The sequence below is a fragment of the Bufo gargarizans genome, chromosome 2 (genome assembly GCF_014858855.1).
Source record: "Bufo gargarizans isolate SCDJY-AF-19 chromosome 2, ASM1485885v1, whole genome shotgun sequence".
NCBI lineage: Eukaryota > Metazoa > Chordata > Amphibia > Anura > Bufonidae > Bufo > Bufo gargarizans.
The window spans coordinates 284,581,102-284,598,928 of record NC_058081.1 but is presented as its reverse complement, the minus strand read 5'-3'; the positions used below and the strand labels follow the sequence as shown (position 1 = coordinate 284,598,928).

The following is a 17,827-nucleotide window of genomic DNA, read 5'->3' as shown; positions in this document are numbered from 1 at the left end:
CTTTGCAAAGCATCCGTCTGCTGCCATCGCAGCGCAGCAGTCCGATGGTTGAGAAGGGGAGCCCCCTCCCTCTATTAACCCCATGAATGCCGCTGTTGCAGAATCTAAAGGGTTTGCAGCAGAGTGTCAGTATACAGCTCACACTCACTGCTGATGGCGGCGGCTCAGGAACGGAGACACCGCCATCCAATACAGCAGGAAGACCACATCAGGGGCAGGGGGCACAGATGGGGGCAGGATACATGGATGGGGGGGGCCGCATCAGGGGACAGATGCTGGCAGGGAGAGCGCCTGCCCAGCAAAGAGGCAGGGCTCACAGGGGGAGCACAGATCGATGCAGGGGGCACAGATGGGGCCCACAGATCGGGGGGCACGGAGGACACCTACCTGATTTCAGGCTCTCATCTGCAGAGTGCAGATCAGAGCCCGGAACAGGCACGTTTACACTGCCGTGATCTGATTGGTTAGTCTGCACAGACTAACCAATCGGATCGATCGCCAGCAAGGAACCACTCTGATTGGTCACTTGCCGGCATTACTGGACTGTATGCTGTCCGTGACAGCAGCAGTGCAGGGGCAGAAGCTTTAACCCAAGCGTTTTTCAGCGCTTAGATTAAAGAGCTGCCATAACGTTTTTTACACATGCTATCTGCACGGGGTATGCGCAAATAGCATGTATATAGCCATATGGCAGTTGGTTAATTAATGATATTGAGGAGGGGATTAATAGCACCATATCTATTTTTGCAGATGACACTAAGCTGTGTAGAACTGTATGGTCTATGTAAGATGTCCATAAAGTACAAGCTGACTTGAACACTCTGAGTGATTGGGCATCAACTTGGCAAATGAGGTTCAATGTGGATAAATTTAAAGTAATACATCTTGGTAGTAATAATCTCTGTGCTTCATATGTCCTAGGTAATGTAACACTGGGAGAGTAACTTGGGTGTCCTTGTGGATGGTAGATTAAATTACAGTATACAATGTCAATCAGCTGCCTCCAGGATATTGTCATGCATTAAACGAGGCATGGACTTGCGGGGCAGGGATGTAATACTATCACTTTACAAAGTGTTGGTGCGGTCTCATCTGGAATATGCAGTCCAGTTCTGGGCACCAGTACATAGAATGGACACTCTGCAGCTGGAAAAAGTACAGAGGAGAGCGACTAAACTGATAAGGGGCATGGAGGGTCTTAGTTATGAAAAAAGATTAAAATAATTGAATTTATTTAGTCTTGAAAAGAGACGTCTAAGGGGTGACATGTTTAACCTATACAAATATAAAAAATGGGCCATACAAAAAATACGGTGAAAAACTGTTCTATGTAAAATGTGCTCAAAAGACAAGGGGGCCCTGCCTCCGACTGGAGAAGAAACAGTTCAATCTCCGGAAGCGTCAAAGCTTCTTTACTGTAAGAACTGTGAATCTGTGGAATAGACTTCCTTAGGACGTGGTCACAGCAGGAACAAGTGGACAGTTTCAAAAAGGGTTTACACGTATTCTTAAAAGTAAAAAACATTAATGCTTATGAAAACGTTTAGAAATCTGAGTTCCTTTTGGGATTTGCATCCCCACCTATCCCTTGGTTGAACTTGATGGACGTATGTAATTTATTAAACAGAAATACGCCTATATTAGATGTATCTCTGGCGCAGATTGTGGACCTTTGTGCCGCAATTTGCGACTTTTCCCTACTCACGCCAGGTCTATAAAATTGGATGTGGTGTGGGCGGGGAAGGGGACTGGCCAGCAGGCCCATCTCATTTAACATTTTCTACACCTGCCTTAGGCGTAGAAAACGGTCTAAATGTATGACAACAAGGTAGCTTTCTTACATTGAGAAGTGCTGGTGGATCAGCCAAAGTTATGTAGAAGCCAGCGCCGGTCTTAAAAAATGTGCCCCACAGTACGTATAAAGCAAGTATGCCAAGAGAATAATCCACTGCTCCTCGTCCACTGAGCGGCAAGGATTAGTATGAAAGGGGGTGGCTTAGCAGGAAAGGGCATGGCTTAAGGTGTGCCATTTTGCAACAAAAGTCTGGCATAAAATGTGTTGCAAAGTAACATGCAATAAACACTAACTCAAATAAGGTGTACACAAAAATGGTAAAGTATGCTACAATACTATAAGTAAAGCAAACTAGCTTACAAGCTTAAAGAGGACCTTTCACCTGGAAAAACATTGTGAACTAAGTATCATGACATATACAGCGGTGCCCAGGGATCTCGCTGCAATTACTATTATCCCTGGGCGCCGCTCCGTTCTCCCGCGATGTCCTCTGGTATGTTCGGGGACTTGGTTATAGTAGGTGGAGACTTAGGGGACTTGGTTATAGTAGGCGGAGTCTGCCCTTGTTCTGCTGGGCATCTCCTTCTCCTAGGCTGTAGCGCTGGCCAAAAAACCTCCCAGGCTGTGAGCTCTGAGCTGCGATTGGCCAGCACTACTGCATGGGAGAAGGAGACGCCCAGCAGAACAAGGGCAGTCTCCTCCTACTATAACCAAGAGAGCGAAGATACCAGAGGGCACAGCGAGAGAATGGAGCGGCGCCCAGGGATAATAGTAAGTGCAGTGAGATCCCTGGGCGCCGCTGTATATATCATGATACTTAGTTCACAATGAGTGGCTCAAGAGAAAATTGCCTTGGTTAGCTGAGTGGTTATGGGAAGGCTCTCATTCGGGAGACCACATACTATGCATGAGTGGTACTGTAGTCCAGCCATTGCTGCTCTGCATTTCTGGGAAATACATATGCATCAGGTAGGCTAAGTGTTTATTTTTATTTTTTTCTTGTTTTCTTTTCTTTTTCACGGAAAAGCTTATTTGAATATATTTCCCAGAAACCCGAAGGTATGCAAATTAGCTTTACTTACAAAAAGAAAAGAACACTAAGCTTATCTGATGCCAGTAGATGTAACATATGCTAATTTGTGTGCATACTAGGTGGTCTCCCAAATGAGAAAGAGCACCCCAAAGGTTCCACTCAACTAACTTTCTAAAGAAATGTTGATTGATAAGTTTAAAACACTAAACTTTCTTAGATATATATTAAAAGGAAAATCCGGAGGGACCTATTTAGCACATACCAAGTGAAAAGAAAAAGTGTTGCTAATGACCTAAAACAGCTACACAAAATAACAGTACCCTTGGGCCCCTAACAAATTGGTGCTCATATTGGAGCCCCTGACCCCTGGCTCAGTACACTCCAGCAAATGATGATCATTGTCTCAATAGCACAGAGTAGCTACTGGCACCCCTGTCATATAGCACCACAGCAGGCAGTTTAAGTTGTAGGACCAAGGGTACTGCTATTTTATGTAGCTGTTTTTAGGTCATTAGCAACACTTTTTCTTTTCTTTTCACTTGGTATGTGATAAATAGGTCCCTCTGGATTTTACTTTAAATATATATGTAATAAAGTTTAGTGTTTTAAACTTATCAATCAACGTTTCTTTAGGCAGTGATTACATCTAAACAGTGAAACGTAAATCCCATTAACTATCGTGTCAGTGATTAAACTAACTGTCTCCTGAAACATTCAGCACTCTTGTACTTTTGGAAGGTGATCTGCCTTGCACATCTCATTCAGTGAACAGTAATACTGGGACATTCAGTACTCTTGTCCTTTTGGAAGGAGAGCTGGCTTGCAAGTATAGTTAGGTCTCTGTGATCTGCCCAAATAAAATTACAAGCAATTCGGGATATAAATGGCACTCAATGGATCCCACTGACTTAAAATGGAATCCTTCAGGATTCCATTTTGGTGTCCACTGTAGTGTCGGCAAGAATAGCCTTACAAAACCTACTCATGCATACAATATATACTAGTGATAGTATACATTTACCACATTGAGAACACATAATTTAGATAAACTGAAAAGGTTGATGTATTATATAATGAAAAAATAGCCTGTAACAGGTCATATAGTAGCTGTTAAGGAGGACCTGGCAGCAGTGACACAATAATTATTAGGTATCACATAACTTACATGTTAAAATGTGGAGAAGAAAGTAATTTTTATTCCCAAGTGTTATTGCAATGATGGTATATTGTGTATGCTGTTAATTATGTTCTATTAATTCTAAAGGGTGTTACTGTGATTCTCCTGATCCTGTCTGTTCATTAGCCAGAGCTATTCCTTGTCCACCATTAAAGGACTGACAGCTACATCCTGCATGGTGTCATGCTGTTCCCAAGAAATCCTACACACATGAAATGTGCTAAAAGTGCTAAATGTGCTAAAAGGCTCTTAAGTAGGCAATTTTTGTAAAAACTATAGTTGTTCACAAGGCGCAACACTGGACTTCACCTACAGCAGTCCCCTTTCCCAAGTACTAACTGGACTGCAGCACTGGACTTCACCTAAAGTAGTCGCCTTTCCCAAGTACTAACTGGACCGCAGCACTGGACTTCACCTACAGCAGTCCCCTTTCCCAAGTACTAACTGGACTGCAGCACTGGACTTCACATAAAGTAGTCGCCTTTCCCAAATACTAACTGGACAGCAGCACTAGATTTTACTTACAGTAGTCCGCTTTCCCAAGTACTAACTGGACCGCAGCACTGGACTTCACCTACAGTAGTCGCCTTTCCCCAAGTACTAACTGGACTGCAGCACTGGATTTTATCTACAGTAGTCGCCTTTCCCAAGTACTAACTGGACCGCAGCACTGGACTTCACCTACAGTAGTCGCCTTTCCCCAAGTACTAACTGGACTGCAGCACTGGATTTTATCTACAGTAGTCGCCTTTCCCAAGTACTAACTGGACCGCAGCACTGGACTTCACCTACAGTAGTCGCCTTTCCCCAAGTACTAACTGGACAGCAGCACTAGATTTTACTTACAGTAGTCCCCTTTCCCAAGTACTAACTGGACCGCAATACTGGACTTCACCTACAGTAGTCACCTTTCCCAAGTACTAACTGGACCGCAGCACTGGACTTCACCTACAGTAGTCGCCTTTCCCCAAGTACTAACTGGACTGCAGCACTGGATTTTATCTACAGTAGTCGCCTTTCCCAAGTACTAACTGGACCGCAGCACTGGACTTCACCTACAGTAGTCACCTTTCCCAAGTACTAACAGGACCGCAGCACTGGACTTCACCTACAGCAGTCCCCTTTCCCAAGTACTAACTGGACTGCAGCACTGGACTTCACATAAAGTAGTCGCCTTTCCCAAATACTAACTGGACAGCAGCACTAGATTTTACTTACAGTAGTCCCCTTTCCCAAGTACTAACTGGACCGCAGCACTGGACTTCACCTACAGTAGTCGCCTTTCCCCAAGTACTAACTGGACTACAGCACTGGATTTTATCTACAGTAGTCGCCTTTCCCAAGTACTAACTGGACCGCAGCACTGGACTTCACCTACAGTAGTCACCTTTCCCAAGTACTAACAGGACCGCAGCACTGGACTTCACCTACAGTAGTCACCTTTCCCAAGTACTAACTGGACCGCAGCACTGGACTTCACTTACAGTAGTCACCTCTCCCAAGTACTTATTGGACCACACCACTGGACTTCACCTACAGCAGTCCCCTTTCCCAAGTACAAACTGGACAACACAGATCTGGACTTCACCTACAGTAGTTGCCTTTCCCAAGTACTAACTGTGTCTTTTGAAACTCCCCAGGACTTACAGTAATGCTGCATTGTGTGAAAACCAGATAGTTGCAAGAAACATATTTTATCTACAGTAGTCGCCTTTCCCAAGTACTAACTAGACCACAGCACTGGACTCCACCTACAGCAGTCACCCAAGTATTAACTGGACCGCAGAACTGGACTCCACCTACAGCAGTCCCCTTTTCCAAGTATTAACTGGACCGCAGAACTGGACTCCACCTACAGCAGTCCCCTTTCCCAAGTACTAACTGGACCGCAGCGCTGGACTTCACCTACAGTAGTCGCCTTTCCCAAGTACTAACTGGACCGCAGCGCTGGACTTCACCTACAGTAGTCGCCTTTCTCAAGTACTAACTGTGCCAGAGCTTACAGTAATGCTGAATTGTGTGAAAACCAGATTGTTGCAAGAATCATATATGACGCATGTATCAACACTGGCAGACGTCAATGCACTCAAATACACTCACCAATAGATGACAGGAACCGAGTGAAGATAGCGACAAATGGAGAAGATGGAAGTTCGGTAATGGAGTGGATGGAATTTGGTAATGGCACACAGGTTGAGCAGATGAATGGCGGTAAAACTGAACTTTAGGGTGGGATACCCATCTATTAGCTAGAGCAAAGACATGCTGCTAAGAGTTACTTCTATTCTGAATGACCCCCAACCATGTATTGCTTGGTTGTCCATTTATATGAATAGGCATCATGCAATATTGATGCCAAATATGTGGTTGCTGGCATATTTGGCATCAAATGTCAATGGATTCAACAGCTATACAGATCACAGGCGTGTCCATTTTCAGTTGTATCACAAAGTTTGCTGTTATCATTGCACACTATAAGCAGACACTTATGCCATCTCCTAATAGGGCTGTCTTCCGCTGGACGTTTAGCCTCATTATTGTGCTAAACCTTTGGCCTTCTAGAATATTCTCGGGTACTCTGGTGGGCCATTTAGATCTTGTAGTTACTAATGGATCTTTTGTCTGAAAATGTGCTTTCAAATCAGTAAAATAAAAACTACATATAAGTTTACATATAAAAATGTTGCCAGCAGTGGTGGATTATAATAGGGGCGTTTGGGTCGGCAGCCCTGGGCCCGTCGTCTCTATGGGGCCCATCGCCATCCCAAATGCCCCTTACTGGTTTGCAGTCACACAGTATAAAGCTCAGCAGTGCTACAAGCCGCAGTGCCACGCTAACAACCTACAGCAGGCCTATAGTGATATCGTCCTGACGCTTGAGTCCGACATTCAGCGCGGGACTTGAAGTCAGCACCGCCTCCTTGCTGGCAAAAAGTACAGGATCATCGCAGCAAAGAAAAGAATGAGGCGGTGGGTGGCGGCTTTGAGGGTGAGCACATTGGTCAGAGCACCATACGGAACGCGGAGAGCTCATTGGGCAACTTCAGCAGTCAGGCACTGCCCTGACACATTGCTTCTTCAAGCCTGCAGGCCGCAGCTTGAAGTGAGAGCTGTGTAAGGGGCAATGTGGGTCTGGGAGTTAACCCTGTGGCTGGGAGGGACATTTTGAACGCCAGACAGCCATACGTGTATTTCTGCAGTTACATAAACACTAAATTTAGTAACCTTTCAAAAAACAACATGGCCAAAAGGAGACTCTTCTGGTCTTCTCTCCTGTTGGCCATGCGTTTTCTTGGGAGGCAGATCAGGATATTTATTCTTAGAAAAAAAGGTTTCACTAAACCATAGCTATGTGTAAACGGACAGCTCAAATCATAATCCTAATAATGGATTAGAACAGATAAGGCATTGATGCCCCCGTGTTTAAAGCCAGCTGTAGTCATGCATTACACAATTTATAGAATACTGCAGTGAGCATGCTGCAGAATGGGCGTCTGAAACCAGCATCGCATAATCCTGACTCTTGATTTCAGGACTCAAATACATCTGTTTCAATACACTCTACATTAAAATCCATCAAAAGAATAGATGCATCTTACCTGGACACCGGCACCAGTTGACTATTGAGAATATAGATGAAAAACTGAAGTCTGTCCCATCAAGATGCTCCACATAGTAACCGTCTGCAGCAGAAATAGGGAGATATCACAATGTGATCTCAGCAGGAAAAGTCATGCACAGAATATACTCTGTCCTTGCTTCAATAACCTGCATGGAAATTAACACTGCAACATTCTGTGAACGCTGCAGAACGCCCCTCATAGCAGATATTCCATGTTCTTAGCCAGTCTTTATCTTTTTTTTTTTTTAGCCTTTCAGCCAAGCTAAGGCTTTAATGTGCACAAATATATTGTGTTTCACTGCAGTGACTTGCAGAAAAATCTCACAGTCAGTAGCCGCTCTCTGCTCCGAGACAGTGAATGAAAGCTGCATGTATAATTCAATGCATTAAAATCTTCCTGCACTTACGATAGTAAGTAACTAGTAAGTCCAGTAATGGGTTATCGATTGCTCAGATGGTAGAAGTCAGGAGTTTTTTGTTGGCAACAAGAGTAAAAGTGAGTAAATACAGTATTTAGCAGATATATGCAGGTGAATTGCTGTGAGTTACTGTTAGTATTTCTTGAGACAAATGAAATGCACACAAAGGTAAGTTAAAGGAGCTATCCGGATTATTTAAAAAGGAGCCCAAACCCACTAAATGTTCTAAAGTAAAAGATAAAAGTTCCTGTACTCCCCAGTTAATCCCACCGCCACTTTCCAGGTCCACCACTCCAGCATGTGTTTAAAGTTCCCTTAAACAAGAACTCTTGGCTAGCTACAAAAAATTTTTTACAAGCTGTGATACTTGCCAAGGTACTAGGTACTAACCATGCAAGGTGCCCAAAATTTTGTTTCAGGTGCTTTTCCTTTTTTGAAAATGTCAAATATAAAAATTAATTGTTTTTGCTTAAAATACAAAGGGAATGTGTCTTCTATAACTTCATGCCTTTTGGAGATCATTTCATCTTCAACTTGCTTAACTGTTCATAGTAACAGTCATTTTGAGGAGGGGTACCCAAATGTTTGCATGTCACTGTATAACATGCTGCCCATAGAGTGCTCAGCATTTTCAAGGTGATGGTTTCCTTTAAATCTGTTAGTTTAATATTTTATAATTACAGCTGAGTGGTTTCAGCTAGGCCGTGTTATATTTCAGTGAGCAATCCAAACGCATTTACTATTTTTATTAATTTATCACATTTAGTGGCTTTGGGGAGCATTTAATACCCATTAAAGGTTCAACAATAACAGATTTAAAGTAAACCATCACCTTGGAAATGCTGAGCAAGCTATGGGCAGCATGTTATACAGTGATATGCAAACGTTTGGGTACCCCTCCTCAAAATGATTGTTACTATGAACAGTTAAGCAAGTTGAAGATGAAATGATCTCCAAAAGGCATGAAGTTATAGAAGACACATTCCCTTTGTAGTTTAAGCAAAAACAATTAATTTTCATCTTTTACATTTTCAAAAAAGGAAAAGCACCTGAAACAAAACTGTGGGCACCTTGCATGGTTAGTACCTAGTAGAACCCCCTTTGGCAAGTATCACAGTTTGTAAATGATTTTTGTAGCTAGCCAACAGTCTTTCAGTTCTTGTTTAAGGGATATTCATCCATTCTTCCTGGTAAAAGACTTCCAGTTCTGTGAGATTCCTGGGCAGTCTTGCATGCACTGCTTTTCTGAGGTCTATCTGCAAATGTTCAATTATGTTCAGATCAGGGGACTGTGAGTGCCATAGTAAAACCTTCAGCTTGCACCTTCTGAGGTAGTCTTTTGTGGATTTTGAGGTGTGTTTAAGATCATTACCCATTCTAAAAAGTCATCTTCTTTTCAACCTCCTTTTTTTTCTACAGTGTTACGTTTACAGTGTTGAGGTGTTATGTTTGCATCCAGATTTAGACATTTCATTGAATCCATTCTTCCCTCTACCAGTGAAATGTTCCTGATTGGCTCCAACACAACCCCAAAACATGACTGATACACCCCCATGCTTAAAGTGGACCTTTCATGTTTTTTTTATTAATTGAGATAAATACCTTTAATTGAGAAAAAAAATATCACCTTCTCCCTGGCTGTGACGTTCTACGCTGTGATTGGATCGCGGCACAGCCAGGGAGAAGGAGACGCCCATTGAGAAACCCTGGCGTCTCCTCCTCCCTGTACCGATGCTCAGTATTAACATACTGAGCACGGAAACTAAGGAGGGGACACAGTGGGGCGCAGGAGCGATATTTAAAAAAAATCTGGCAGAGTGGCAGCATCAGTGGGGGGTACCCCACAAGTAAAGGTATTTACCTCAATTAATAAAAAAAAAATGAAAGGTCCTCTTTAATAGTTGGAGAGGTGTTCTTTTGATGAAATTCTGTGCCCGTTTTCTCCAAAAATACCTTTACTCATTGTGGCCAAAGAGCTCTATTTTAACCTCATCAGTCCACAGGACTTGGTTCCAAAATGCATCAGGCTTGTTCTTTTGAAAATTGAATTTTCTGACACTGAATTATGTGGTAAGGACACAGGAGAGGTTTTCTTCTGATTACTTTTCCATGAAGGCCATATTTGTGCAGGTGTCGAACAGTAGAATAATGTACAACAATGCAAAATCTTGCTGAAGGTATTTTGCAATCAAGAGGGGGTTCAGATTTGCCTTTCTAGCAATCCTACAAGCAGCTGTCTGAATTTTTTCTTGGTCTTCTAGACCTTCTCTTGAACTCCACTGTTCCTAAATGCCATTTCTTAATTACATTTTGAATTGAGGAAAAGGCAATCTGAAAACGCTTTGCTATCTTCTTCTAGTCTTCTGCTGCTTTGTAGGCCTCAACCATTTTCATTTTCACAGTGTTAGGCAGCTGCTTAAAAGAACCTATGGCTGCTATTTTTTGGGACAAGGTTAGAAAAGTCTAAGAACTTATACAGCTTTGAAATTTGCATCATCTTACCATTCCTAACAATGACTATGAACAAGCCCCAACCCTAACAGACTATTTAAGGTTTTCAAATCTCCTTGGGTTCCCATACTTTTGCAAATTATTCTTTTTCTTTTTTTCACTCTAATATTGTACAAAACCGAAATACACTGCTATTGCTAAGGAGTGTTTCACATTTGCGGTAAACAGATCCGGCAGGCTGTTCCGTGAATACCGGGCACAACCTTGTGCTGCCAAGATACTGTCCAGCCTAATTCACTATAATGGGGACCGGCAGAGATCCGTCCGGTTCCCGGTAAATATGCTGAGGAGTCGCCGTACAAATACAGCCGCATGCAGCAGTTTTTACCCGGCTGCTTCTTGACATATTGTCACAACCAGACAGCTGAAAAGCTCTGACAGAAGCCTTTCAGAACCTCCTCCTTGAGTTTCTTTGTTGTGATGTTCAGTTCCTCATCTCGTTAGCCTCTCTCAGCTGTCATGTGGTTGGACTGATTGCATCCCTTTAAATTCCGCCCCATAATGCATTACTGGGCAGCTTATACTACTTCCTGGAGTGTGTGTGCATGCTGATCTTGTTTTCCAGTCTGCTACAAAGGTAAGTGCTGAACATTTATCTGTTATTTTCTGTTTGCTGGATCCCAGGTGACCCTGACTCCCTCCGTGTCTGGTGTAGGGAGCCGGTGGTCGTGTCCCCTCACTATTGTAGGGTGTTCAGGGGTTATATAGTCGAGGTATGTGGATATGCAACCATCCACCTCTGGGATCGTTGCATAGGCTGAGCAGCCAGGGAAAGTCTCAGGTCTTGTGCAGGGGTCTCCCTTATGGTTCCTTAGCTTTGGATCCAGTGAGTCATATATGCATGTTGCATTGTCTTGTTTCCTGTACACCGTCCGTGACATTATAAGCCGCCAAAACCGTCTCAAGCATGGATCTGGTTTCACTTTTGGCTGAACGCTTCCAGGGTCTTTCATTGGAGGTAGCTGATCTCCGTAAGACTTTTCCTCAGCTTCAAGTGACCGGTTCAGCTTGCGTTCATGGAGTTTGTTCTGAGCCTAAGATCTCGCTCCCGGATACGTTCTCCGGGGGTAGTGAGAATTTTGTGCGTTTTAGAGAGGCTTGCAAACTCCATTTTCGCCTTCTTCCCCATTCCTCTGGTGATGAGGAACGGAGGGTGGGGATCATTATATCGCTGCTCAGGGGTAACGCTCAGTCTTGGGCCTTTTCGCTGCCGGAGGGGCACGGCCTCTCCGTTCAGTGGATGAATTCTTTTTAGCCCTGGGTCAGATATATGATGATCCGGATCGTATTGCTCTGGCTGAGTCTAGACTACGTCTATTATGCCAGGGTAAACAATCCGCAGAAATATACTGCTCAGAATTTTGGAGATGGGCAGCTGATACTGGTTGGAATGATGCTGCACTCCGAAGTCAATTTTGCCATGGTCTTTCAGAGGGATTGAAAGATGCATTTGCCTTTCATGAGAGGCCTATTTCTTTGGACTCTGCTATGTCTCAGGCCATTCGTATTGACAGGGGTCTTAGAGAGAGAGGAGAGATGTCCCCTTCCTGTCATACTCAGTCCCAGGACAGTGCAGCGGTCTCATTCTGTGTGCAGGGGTCTCGGTCGCTGTCAGCCCCTGCTGAGCAGGAGCCCATGCAGCTGGGGTTGATTGCTTCTGACAATAGAAGATTCAGCTCGCATGGGAGGGTTTGTTTTTGTTGTGGAGGTATAAATCATTTGGCAAATGTTTGTCCATCTAGGAAATTCAGGCAGTTTTCTGGGAGTAATAAAGAAACAAACAGGAAAAAATCTTTTAAAAATGTTCCGTCTGTTATTATTGGCAGGGTTGAGGCGGAAATTGAAGGTTTTCCGTTTGCTTGTAGTTCCCGTTTTGTCCTGCGGTGGCGCTAGAGAGCAAGAACATTTTTTGTGAGATTTTTGTGGATAGTGCAGCAGGTGTCAATATCATTGATAATCAATTTGCAATAACTCATGGTTTCCAGGTGCGCACTTTGGATTTCTCAGAAATCATTAAAGGGCATAGTTCACAATATCCGTTTAATTGTGAGTGATGCTCATGTTGAGGATGTGTCATGTTTCGTCCTTAGCGGTTTGCCTACTCCTCTAGTGTTGGGGCTACCCTGGCTCACTAAACATAACCCCACCATTGATTGGCAAGCGAGGCAAATAAATGGTTGGAGTGACTTTTGCTGAGAGAATTGCCTCACGACATCTGTTTCTGAGGTTGCTACTAACACTGTACCATCTTTTCTCTCTGAATTTTCGGATGTCTTCTCTGAGAGTGGAGTTCAGGATTTGCCCCCGCACAGGGAGTACGATTGCCCTATTAATCTCATCCCAGGCGCCAAACTGCCTAAATCTCGTTTATACAATCTTTCCCAACCTGAGAGGATCGCTATGCGTGCTTATATCTCTGAGAGTCTGAGAAAAGGACACATACGACCCTCGAAGTCACCTGTTGCCGCTGGTTTTTTCTTTGTTAAGAAAAAAGATGGTTCTTTAAGACCTTGTCTGGATTTCAGGGAGCTGAACAGTATCACTATTCGTGACCCTTATCCGCTTCCTCTGATCCCGGACCTGTTTAACCAGGTTGTTGGGGCTAAAGTCTTTTCCAAATTAGATCTAAGAGGGGCATACAACCTAGTCAGGGTCAGAGAAGGTGACGAATGGAAGACGGCCTTCAATACCCCTGAGGGCCATTTTGAGAATTTGGTTATGCCTTTTGGTTTGATGAATGCCCCAGCCGTTTTTCAGCATTTCGTGAACAGCATTTTTTATCATTTGATGGGAAAATTTGTATTAGTGTATTTGGATGACATTTAGATTTTTTCTCCTGATTTCAAAACTCATAAGGAACATTTACATCAGGTCTTGCTCATCCTGCGGGAGAATAAATTATATGCAAAACTGGAAAAATGTGTGTTTGCGGTTCCAGAAATTCAATTTCTGGGGTTTCTTCTCTCCGCTTCTGGTTTTCGCATGGACCCCGAGAAGGTCCGCGCTGTGCTTGAGTGGGAGCTTCCTGAGAATCAGAAGGCGCTGATGCGTTTTTTGGGCTTTGCCAATTACTACAGGAAGTTTATTTTGAATTATTCCTCTATTGTTAAACCACTCACTGATATGACCAGAAAGGGGGTAGATTTTTCTTCTTGGTCAGTAGAGGCGCGTAAGGCTTTTTCTAATATCAAGGAGAGTTTTGCTTTCGCTCCCATCTTGGTGCAACCTGATATTTCTTTACCCTTCATAGTTGAGGTTGATGCTTCTGAGGTGGGTGTGGGGGCGGTCTTGTCTCAGGGTTCCTCTCCTGCCAAATGGCGACCGTGTGCCTTTTTCTCAAAAAAACTCTCCTCCGCAGAGAGAAATTACGATGTGGGAGATAGGGAATTGTTGGCTTTTGAGGAATGGCGCCATTGGCTAGAGGGAGCCAGACACCCTATTACCGTATTTACTGACCATAAAAATCTGGCATACTTGGAGTCAAGCGTCTGAACCCGAGACAGGCCAGATGGTCTTTGTTCTTTTCTAGGTTTAATTTTGTTGTCACGTTCCGCCCTGGAGTTAAGAATGTGAAGGCAGATGCCCTGTCACGTTGTTTTCCGGGAGGCGGGAATTTTGAAGACCCGGGTCCCATTTTGGCTGAAGGTGTGGTGGTCTCTGCTCTTTTTTCTGAATTGGAGGCAGAGGTGCAGGCAGCCCAGTCAGAGGCTCCTGATCTTTGTCCTCCTGGGAGGTTGTTTGTGCCTATCGCTTTAAGACACAAGATTTTTAAGGAACACCGTGATACGGTCCTTGCTGGGCACCCGGGGGCAAGAGCCACACTGGATCTCATCGCTTGGAGATTCTGGTGGCCTGGTAAGTCGGTTGAGGGTTTTGTGGCAGCCTGCGAGACTTGCACTCGTGCCAAAGTCCCTCATTCACGGCCATCAGGTCCTCTCCTTCCCTTACCCATTCCTTCCCGTCCTTGGACACATATTTGCCGGGTAGCGGTCGAATCTCCGCCGGTCCCCATTACAGTGAATTGGGGTGGACGGTATCTTGGCAGCACACAGTATTCACGGATCCGGCAGGCTGTTCCCGGCCAGAACAGCCTGCCGGACCTGTTTACTGCAAATGTGAAACAATGTCACGGAAGGTGTACAGAAAACTAGAAGACACAAAATGAAGATCCGACTGACTGGATCCAAAACTAAGGAACCAAAGGGGGAGCCCTGCAACAGACCTGGCTCTCTCCCTAACTGCTCAGCCTATGCAAAAATCTCAATGGTAGATGATCGCATATCCTCGTTCCTCGACTGTATAACACCTGAACACCCTATAATAGTGAGGGGACACGACCACCAGCTCCCTACACTTGATACGGAGGGAGTCAGGGTCACCTGGCATCCAGTAAACAGGAAAAACACAAATGAATGAACAAAACTTATCTGTAGAAGACTCAGTAGACACATCCAGCATGCACACACTCCAGGAAGTTGTATAAACTGCAAAGTGATGCAGTATGGGAAGGGATTTAAAGGGATGCAATCAGTGCAACTACATGACAGCTGAGAGAGGCTAACGAGATGAGAAAACGAAAGCAAAACAAAAGGAACCTCAAGGAGGAGGTTCTGAAGAACGTCTGTCAGAGCTTCTCAGATGTCTGGTGGTGACAAGTGTTGACAAGTGTTGACAAATGTTGAAAAGTGTATTTAATCTTTAAAGGATAAATGTCATTTTTGCATATGTTACTGCTGCAGCAGCATTATGCATAAAGCAATCTTTAGTTTTTTCACTTATCACTGTTTTCCTTGAGTTTCCCCTTAGTTACGACTGTTTTGAATCCTACATTATGAGGATTTTCTCAAGATGGCTCCTATGCTAGTTCTGAGGCCAAAACTGCATTCCCTCAGGTCACATACACACTTGCTGTAGCCAGCAGCTTCATGCCAGCCAATCAGATTGAATTACTAGCCTAATGCATCCATGCAGTGTGACGGACCGCCCCTCTGTCTTCCTAGCCAGAGACTGACAAGCCATAGCAACGGTCTTTTAAAGGAAGCAGTGGAAAGGGACAGAGGACATTAATGATAGCTGTTATTATACGATAATTACAGATCTTTTGACAATCATTGACAGACTAGCTCAGGTATACATTCCTAGCTCTAATAAACTAGCAAATAAAAAAAATATGACAGTCATCCTTTAATCTTATGTCTTTTGTAGATCATTTCATCTTCAACTTGCTTAAAGGGAACCTGTCGCCTCCAAAAACCATCCCAAGCCGCCAGCAGTACCTAAGAGTAGCCAGCAGCGTGTTCCAGATGATCGTTTTCTTCCTGAAGGCAGATGAAGCAAAAGCTTAGAAAACTTTATTTTATCCCCTGCCCGCATGATTTTCTAGTCATGCTTGAAGTCAAAGGGGCAGCGCCGCCTTCCCTGCCCCTTCGCCTGTGACTGCCAGCCGGCTGTTCGGCAAAGGCAGCCGAACTCTCATGCATAAGCGCTGTCAGTCACAGCGAAGGGGCAGGGAAGGGGGCGTGGTTACCTTGACTTGAAGCAAGGAGGCTGCTGCCCCCTTGACTTTAAGCATGACTAGAGAAGTGCGCCGGCAGGGGATTAAAGAACGTTTTCTGAGCTTTTGCTTAATCTGCCTTCAGGAAGAAAACGATCATCAGAAACACGCTGCTGGCTACTGTCAGGTACTGCTGATGGCTTGGGATGGTTTTTGGAGGTGACATGTTCCCTTTAACTTTTCACAGTAACAGTAATTTTGATGAGGGCTAGCCAAACTTTTGCATGCCACTGTAAAACAAGAGGAGCGGACCAAATTGACACACTGTAGTGTTATGTAGGAAAAGATTCAGTGTAAATTTTATTTTATCCCTTTAAATAATTGTTCTTTCTATGCTTAGTAGTTCAGTAGATGTTCCTACTCAGCGACTAATTTTCTTCACTGTGGCCATATAGAGATAGCTGCCATCCACTGCATAGGACCAAAAAAAGCTCAAGGATTTCAATGGATCAAATAAAAGTAATACTGAATCATTTACAGCAAAACTATAGATCAGTATTCTCAACTTGACCCACTCTATAACTTGCTGCTGGGAGATCAGATTGTTTGTTCAATGAGACAGGTTCTTACGTGGCAGCTATAGGCATCTGTATTGATCCCATGTTCCCAAGAAAAATTAACTTTCAATATATACAAATGAGCCTCTAGGAGCAACAGGGGCATTGCCATTACACCTAGAGGCTCTGCTCTCTCTGCAACTGCTGCGCTGTGTCCTCTCCACTTTGATTGACAGGGCCAGGCTGTAACTGTGATCACGGCTGCCGGTAATGTCAATCAAGGTGCAGAGAGCGCAGAGGTGCAGAGCCTCTAGGTGTAACACAGATGCCTTCAGTTGCCAAGCGCACATACAGATCAGCCAGTTTCATGTGTACAAATTTGCTGTAAGGTGTGCATTTTACTGTTTATCCCTACAACCAGCACATTTTTGTTCCCTACTAACAACCATTTTTAATCATGTTAAAAGTAGTTAATAGGAATTACTACTGCTACACACTATACATGTAAATGTCCACATAATCGGAAACCCACAATTGTAATCACTCACCACCCTCACTCACATATCCACTTTAATCACTCACTGCCGCTAGCCACGTTGAGGGAGAATGGTATAGAGATGTCTCGTTGGCTCTTCAGTTCAATTACGCAGAAGTAACTCATGTGACAGCATGATCTGTTCTAGTGGAATAGGATTTAATTCTGTATCACTTAAAGGTCAGTCAACGAACAAGACAGCTCTATACAATGTTTTCTCAACGTGGCTAAAAGCATTTAGCAATTAACACTGCAAACAAATTGATTACAGTATATATATATATATATATATATATATATATACACACAGTACTCAGAAAATGTTAGGGATAATTGGCTTGTGGGGGAAATTTCAGGACAAGCCTAAAATGCACTCTAACCTTTATAGGTGAACTTAATGTGACCTTCTCTAAACTTTTGAATGCACATGTCCAACTGTTTAATGTGTCAATAATTTTTGCACAACTTGCTGTTCTCTAACAAGGAGCTTAACAGCAAAATTCTGCAAATTGTTTGATCCATGAATCGCTTAATAAGTTTCCTGGCTCATTTAGAATTGATATTTAAACAGTCCTCCTCATCATGCTGTTCACATTTTTGAGATCAAGACAACACCTAACAATTGATGAACAGTACCCCGTCATTGCGAGGCTGCAAGCAGGATGTTCTCAAACGGAAGTGGCG

The 17,827-nt window shown here is 43.8% G+C and overlaps 1 protein-coding gene across 1 annotated transcript in view; it reads right to left on the bottom strand.

The window, feature by feature from the left end:
* Positions 1–17,827, bottom strand: part of CNTN1 (contactin 1) — a 219,067-nt gene that overhangs the window by 129,554 nt on the left and 71,686 nt on the right. Inside the window, exon 2 of the mRNA XM_044277039.1 lies at positions 7,605–7,688. The gene's annotated coding sequence lies outside the window, so the exon portion shown is untranslated. The remainder of the gene's footprint in view (positions 1–7,604; positions 7,689–17,827) is intronic.